Source organism: Taurulus bubalis, assembly GCF_910589615.1.
Source record: "Taurulus bubalis genome assembly, chromosome: 6".
Taxonomy (NCBI): Eukaryota; Metazoa; Chordata; class Actinopteri; order Perciformes; family Cottidae; genus Taurulus; species Taurulus bubalis.
This window is the reverse complement of record NC_136594.1, coordinates 6,669,718-6,677,217: the sequence shown is the minus strand read 5'-3', so window position 1 is coordinate 6,677,217 and position 7,500 is coordinate 6,669,718.

Below are 7,500 nucleotides of genomic sequence, written 5' to 3'. Positions count from 1 at the left end.
AATTTCTATGCTGGATTCATTTAAATTTTTTCCACCACTGCAGGTTGTACAGATGTACATGATGACATGTAAATATCTTAAGAAATATATACAATGCTCATGTAAAATAATTAAATAATTAGTGGTGGAATGCAACTTATGAGGCGCTTGCACTTGTATTTCCATATAATGTAATACTTGTACTCTACTACATTTTGGAAGTGAATGTTGTACTTTTATTTCACTACCACTATCTATTTGACAATACTAGTGACTTTGCAGATTCAGAGTATATATGTATATCCACCAATAAATCAATATGCATTAAACATTAAAGTGATGTACCATCAATGCATAACTATACTAATATTATATATAATATTCCAGAATATCTAACATCTGCATGATTAAGATGATGATAGTAATGCCCTTTTAGTTAAGTTTCTAATGCCTTTTACTTGTAACAGAGTACTTCTACACTGTAGTATTGTTATATTTACTAAAGTAAAAGGGTGGAGTACTTCTTTCACCTCTGGTAAATAACAGGTATTAACAGGAATATCTTTAAATCCATTAGTGATGCAGTACTGCCCCCTACTGGCCGATCAAATATGTGCAGGCTAGGATCAGTGGTGGCTGTTGAGCACATGTTAGTTAAAAACCAACTAACAAGGATTTGGAGTTCGCCGGTACATTTAGCTACCAGTTACACTGCAAACTAACACGGCACACTTAAATATGAAGTCATAAAGTGGAAACATTACTCCGGTTTTACAAACCAGTGACAGTCAAACAGTTTGCGTTAGCTGCTAATACGTAGCTAGTTAAACTATAAGAGAGCTCCAATAAATTAGCGAACATGCACCAAAAGCTAATGGTCAGCAAGCTAGCAATTAAATCAGCTCACCTGCGATGGACGGACGCCACCCCAGTTGGAACAGTTAGAGGTGTATAAAACCTTTAATTTACAGGAGATAGTCAAATTCATCCGAAGAGACTTCAGACTACTTCTGGAGAAAGAGAGAGAATTTTGGACTTTAGTTCTGATTGGTCCAAAGTAAAGCGAGCCAGAGTTCAGGGAGTCACCGCAAAGAAGGCACCATTTGCACATTAAAGATAAGATAACGTTTTTTTATTAGAGATATAAGTAATCTCTAATAAGGAAATGTGGTTATTGCAACAAGACAGAAATAGATACTGTACATATAAATAGAGGAAGTAGAATGATACTAAGTGTACAAAACTAAAACAAGATAGGCTACAAGTAAAATGATAAACTAGAACGTGTTCTGTATTATATAGAAATATAATATAACCATATCATAGTATCTTCCTGAGCTTTCTGAAGAGGCAGTGAGCCAGGTGGGATGGGTCAGCCACTACCTTACTCATTGTGCAGAACACTCACAAGCACTTGTTCCTGGCCTGTGAGTCGCCTGGCTGTTCCCCCGGTGCGTCAAAGTCTGTGTTTGGTGTGGGCAGAGTATTCGGGGCGATGCCTTTGATACCTCAAAGTGATGGAGGAGGTTAAGGACACATCCGGGGGTGGGGGGATAGTCATCTCACTGAGCAGTTATTGAGCTCTAGGTTGTCATCTGTACTCCGTGCTGCCAAGCTGTGTCACAGTGTTCCTGTAGGCCGCCTCATCATTGTCCGTGATGAGGCCTGGGACCGTGGAGTCAGCAGCAGACTCGGAGAGAAGTGTGGCAGGAGGTGCATTCATTGGTCCACAACCTTGTGGAGCTCCTGTGTTGGTGGTGATGGGGGCAGACAGAGGACTGCCAAGCCGCACCTGTTGCTTCCTGTTGGTTGGGGAGTTCTCAGTCCACTAGCAGATGGGACGCGGTACCTGCAGCTGCAGCAGCTTGGCGTGCAGACGTTTGGGGAGTATGGTATTAAAGGCTGAATGGAAGTCCACAAGCAGAGCTCTGACAAATTTGCAAGGCGCGTTGAGCTGAGGTTAACAGAATGGACCACAGAACAGTTTACTCTGTAGGCCAGAAGGCGGTCTGTGATTGGTTTGAGGAAGGACGCTATGTGAATGGTTATAAATAATAGTGCTTACTGCTCTGCTGTGCGTGAGCGGCCATGATGTATGAACCACCGGCTGCACACTCTCTGTCTGTTTCTCTTTCTCTCATATGTTTGAGGAGAGTTGAGATTGCCACGGACACTCTATAGAATAAATTGAGTAGGATGAAAGATTTATATGAAATATTAGCAATGACAAGTCTGCCCGTCTCCTCATGAAATTACACCTGTGTTAAGTGGAAGTGGCCGGGGAAGATGAGATTCATGCTGACATCCTGTTGTGCTTAAAGGAGGAGTACTGCATCTTTCAAGCTGATCACAATACTGACGTGCTTTTATGTACCGGTATATTGAAAGATTTATGGGTCGCTGTAATCATTCTACTTCTCAATGCAAGCTCTGAAGAGACCCGGGACTCCGATGTAAGAGAAGGGATCCACGTGTACAAATGTACTGTGACATTTAGCCAAAGCTAAAATGAGGAAGTTGGTGTTAGCCAAGTCCTTGTTTACTTTGCATTCCCTCAGAAGATGCTTTTCTTGTTTACAATGCATAAAAAAAAAAGAAAACAGTTACACTTGTTTGCTATCCATTTTTATTTGTTTTGGTGAGAATAGACAGGAGGAATCATGGCAGTGAGCAATAACTCTTTCAAAGTACATGCAGCCATGTGGTTATCGTATTAAAAAAGACTTCACACTGCTGAAGGCTGATACAGTATATCGTCAAAAAGAACAAGTGTTGACAAAAAGCCATCCACCACACGAGAAAAGCTAATTTGTGGCCAACTATTAGATCAGCAACCTTCCTTCCTTTGTACGTCTTTCCCAGAACCAGCAGCTGATTAAAGAGGCAGTTATTCAGTTCCTGCACGATACAGATATATTCCAAATAGTGTGAACTGAATGTGAATGAATGTGTCAGAAAAGTCTGTCCATCTGTAAAATTGAACAGATTCAGTTACTCATCATCCATTTCTTGACAGAGGAAGTGTGAGTTTGTGAAGCACTTTGAGCTCTGGTTATTCTTACATCTGTGCACAGTTGGATATTCACTGCAGAAAGCAATGAATATCCATCTGTGCACAGCTGGATATTCACTGCAGAAAGCAGCTGTGACTGTCACACTGTAGTGTTTGTTTTGGAAAGGTACAATATTTTTGCCCTTTGCTGATTCCCGCCCCTCGATTGCATACTAGCCAATCACAGCGTAGCATCAGTCAACTCCAACCAGGGTTTCATGCAATCGTTTCAGATTTTCCTAATTTTCAGGCTGGTTTTGTGGATTTGGGTCTAGTCATGCTTTAAACTCGTTACCCGGAGAAGTTGGAAGGAGATATACGTTCCTAAGACATCACGTTTTTTTACATAAAAACCTACGGAGATAACATTAGCAGAATACGTTAACACGTCAATTTGTAACGTTAGTACCTCTACGCTGCTCTAGCTGCTGACGGTGTACTGCATGTATACACATGCCGCTTTTGCTTTTTACTGATTGTAATTGAATAAGAGCGACCCAGCTTTGCAGGAACAGTGTTGTCCCTTATTTCATTGTCTCATGTCTGATAGCCAGGTGATGCGATGGTTCACTCTTACACTGTCGTCAAACATTATTTATTCAGGACGTGCAGTTAGTGACAGTGTGGGCTCAGTGAAGGGTCCATTTGCTGAACATCTGAGAAGAGCGTTGCACCTCATTTAAACACTCTTTTGCAGTTCGTTAAACACACACTAGACCCCTTGCAATTGACGAACTATGGAACACACTGGAGTGGACGACGCTAACCTCTACATGCTCCACCGGGCCTACTCTCGCTTGGATGAGCCAAGTGGTTATGTGAGGATTATGCTCTTTGATTTTTCAAGTGCATTTACGACCATCCAATCCCCCGTACTTAGAGGCGAGCTTGAGGGGATGTGGGTGGATCCCTCCTTCGCTTCCTTAATTGCCCGACAGGACGACCACAGTTCGTCAAGATGGGGTCCCACAGGACACTGTTTTGGCTCCCTTCCTGTTCACAAGGTACACAGCGGACTTTAAGTACAGCTCTGTGCTCTGATGCCACGGCTATTGTGGAATGGGCAGGAAGAGGAGTACAGGGGTCTTGTTAATGCGTATTAATTATTGGATGCCTGGTGTAGCCTCCGGAAGAACTCAGTTCAACAACTTCTCTGATCACAAGTAGAGTAACAAATGCTGCAATCTTGATAGCAGGGAGTCGTCCAGTCAACGTGCAGGTTGACCGTCCAAAAACAACCCGAACAGCCGGAAGTTCGGCTCTTTAATACACTGTTTTCGGTCATGAACATCTAACATTTCTATTGGCTCTAACTTGTCTAAGAGGAGGAGAATCGTGTCCTCATCTTTTCTCACAAGGCCGGAACGTGCAATGACCAGTCTGCTTCTCTAGTGTCAATATACTGATAAACTATATACTGGAACCATGAGGAACCTTGAGGAACAGACAACAGTATTTGTTATACTGACCTCGCACAACCTGAACTCTAATAGACATAAGAATAATGAAATGCAGAATATCTACAGAATATAACGATTTATATTATCAGTCTGACGAAGGCCTCTGGCGACTGAAGCAATATAAACACCTCCAAGACCAAGATGGTGGAGCCTCTTCAGCCAGTCAATGTTGGAGGGGTGGACATTTTGAGGTGGTGCAGACTTACAAATACTAAAGTGTGCAACTGAAAGACAACCCGGACTGATCCCTGAACACAGATGCCCACTGGGGGCCGAGCTGGCTCTTTTCTTTCCCACGCAGCCTTCGGTCCTTTGACGTCTGCAGCAAAATGTTGCATGTTTTATCAGTCGGTGGTGGCAAATGTACTTTAATGCCGCGGTCTGCCGAGGAGGCAGCTTGACAGACGAGGACAGAGGCGGTTGGACAAGCTGGTGAAAAGGGCTGGCTCAGTGCTTGGCAGGAGGCTGGACTCACTGGGGACAGTGGTGAAAAGACGCATTTAGAGTAAGGTGCTGGCCGTCCTAGACAATGTCAGTCATCCCCTCCGCAACATCCTGGCAGGCCAGAGTGGCTGTGGACGATTCAGGCGATCCTTTCTCCCCGTCCAGCCCTCAGGCTCTACAACACTTCAGCCAATAGGAGGGGCTCAATGACCTTGGCTGCCCCTCTCTCTCCCTTCCTTTTTCCCTTCCGACTCTAACCCGCTGGACTGCATGAGCAATAATCCTGCAAGGACCATGTGGTACTTGAAATGTATTTTATTGGCATTTATTTATTCATATGACTTTCCTTTTAAGTAAATTAATCTATACATATATGCAAACACAGAATGTGTGAGCTACTGGACACCTGCATTTCCTCAAAGGCATTACTAATCTACCTTGGCCTCCAGCCTCCTTTGAACAGCCTGTAAAGAAGACTACACTCAACTATTGATGTCCAGAGTCGGGGGTAACTATACGTTAGCTTACCAGCAGTTTTCCCTCACACAGATAACAGAGATGTTTGGAGAATTTGATAATCCTTTGTAAATGTGTTTTGTGGATTTAGAAATGGCTTATCCCTGTTTTCCCTGAGGTTTCCTGTCTGAGAGGAGCCAGGGTCAGTGCTATGAGCCGTCAGTCAGTCCCTCAGAGGGGGAAAGCCGTGTTCACTCATCTGACATCAAGTCAACCCTAAACTGCAGGAATCCCACAGGGGCGTCTGAGTTGGAGTTGGAGATAGTTTCCAGGGGAAGTTGTGAGGAGCTGATTATGAGAAAATGTGCTCCCGGGCACAGAAATTTAAAAGGCCCCACCATATTTTCCCAAATAGGAGCAAGACACACATACTTTTTCTATGTGTGTATGTTTGGCCTCTTTTTGTGGTGTTGTTGTATCTATTTCTGGTAGGTTTGTGTCTTTTTTTAATCCATTTTGTTTGTATTTTTTTTTGCCCTACTTTGTTGTCGGTTTAATTGTTGTTTTGTGTCTCTTTGTAGACATTTTAAATATCTTTGTAGTTGCTTTATGTCCCTTTGCACTCATTTTGAGAACCTTTGTAGTTGCTTTCTTGCCTCTTTATATTTTGTGTCTCATCTTGGTGGTGCTTATTTTTCCTGGTCAGTGTGTGTCTTTCTAGTCACATTTTGCAGGTCAAGGCAATGGGGCCCCTGACACTTTGGGCCCCTGAGCCTGAGCCTGGTAGTCCCGTTCACATACCCATGACTAGGAGCAAGTCATCTAGTCTGCTCTGGCACGTATGCAAAATACATATTATTACCACAAAATTAGGTATTTTCAATTCTTTAACTCTCATATATCTACTCAGCTAAGTCAGTCTTCTTGGATTTGCAGTAATTCAAAAAGACTATACTGTTTATTAGCTCTTTACACATATTAAAAGACATTGTAGACTTGTGTGGAAACAGTCATTTCTTTGCTGAAAAGCTTGTCTGAACTCGTGCTCTTGTGTGTTGTTGGCGGGAGTCCACCTCAGCAGGGTTCGTCTTTAATGGTTAAACAAAAGGCTTCTGTCTGCGCTGCTGTTTGAATTATGAATTCAGAATACATAAGTGAGTATCACAATGTGATCACAATGTGGTATTAGAGTTAATATCTACTTATTTTTTGCTGACTCCAAAACCTTTCAAAGTCAGACCTCAGTGAAGAAGGGAAGCTGCTCCTTGACTTTCCCGATCCGTAAAATAATGCAACACTTTAATTTATGTGGAAGTGACTTATCTGCAATTCATGCATTAATATAAGTGCAAGACTCAGCATGAATTAATGCATGAATAAATGCATGACATATGAACTCATGAGGTTCCATGCTAATTAGTCTAATGAGTTGACTTCATGGTTGGCACATACAAACCTAACTTTAGATCATTAACTAACATACAGTATGTGATACATTCATTATCCCATTAGGGCAAATGAGCCCTAAGATTTACTTCAAGATGGCTCGAGTCCAGGTGAAGACACGAGGACCTTATTTGGTAGAGTTTGAGTCTTATGTAACTCTGACTTAATGGACTGATTGATAAAGACATGTACATCAATTACAGCGGCCTGAATCTCTTCTGAGACCACGGCCCGTCCTCATCTCATTCATCTTCCATGACACACTCACACACTCAGTCTTCTTCTGTCCAACACTGAATCCACTGTTATTTAAAGATCACTTCTAGGACGGCCAAAGATTTCATAATGTAAATGGTCATGATGAAGATTGGGTCATGAGGATTTCCATGATCAATTAATACGTTTTTTGAAAGGAATTAAACTTTTTGTCTATTAAATGTGAGAAAATATTGAGAAGCACAATGTGCCCAGGAGTCTTCAGATTGCTTGTTATTTCTACCCAACTGACAGAAAACGCCTAAAATATGAAATCCACAATATTATAAAACAAAGAAAAGCAGCAAAGCCTCACATTCAGGAGGAAGGAACCAATGATTGTTTGCCATTTTTTTCTTGATGTATTTCATTTTAATTCTTTTAGCTCCAAATAATAATAATAATGCT